Below are 568 nucleotides of genomic sequence, written 5' to 3' on the forward strand. Positions count from 1 at the left end.
TGGATTTTGGGGAAAGTGGCAAGTCATGTCAAGTCATGTCAAGTCAAAAGGCTCAAGTCCAAGTGAAGTCACAAGTCATTGATGTTAAAGTCTAAGTCGAGTTGCAAGTCTCTTTACATTTTGTCAAGTCGAGTCTAAAGTCATCAAATTCATGACTCGAGTCTGACTCGAGTCCAAGTCATGTGACTCGAGTCCACACCTCTGTGCAATAGTGTGTAAAATGAGCAACAGTAAAGGGACAGGCAGTCCTTGTCTCCTTGTGAGTTCGCCTCTCTGTGGCATCTCTTTTGTGCCTCCATGTCACGCCTTTAGGGGTCACCTTGGCAACATGTTTTACAACTGCCAGCCTTAAAGCATTGACTCCTGTACACTAGGATAGCGCTCACAAGAACCCTCAAAAGCCTGAAGGACACTGTTCCATTTCCAAAAAGCTGATAGACATAGAGTAATGCAAAGTGTTAGAAAGTAAGAACGTTTTTTTATTCTCCACCTAAGGACGTCAAAAAGTGTGTTTTGACATTTCTGACCCAGTTCTGGCTGCATTTTCAGCTCATAATTCATGACAAAC

This window comes from Nerophis lumbriciformis, linkage group LG05 (assembly GCF_033978685.3).
Source record: "Nerophis lumbriciformis linkage group LG05, RoL_Nlum_v2.1, whole genome shotgun sequence".
In the NCBI taxonomy this organism is placed as follows: Eukaryota; Metazoa; Chordata; class Actinopteri; order Syngnathiformes; family Syngnathidae; genus Nerophis; species Nerophis lumbriciformis.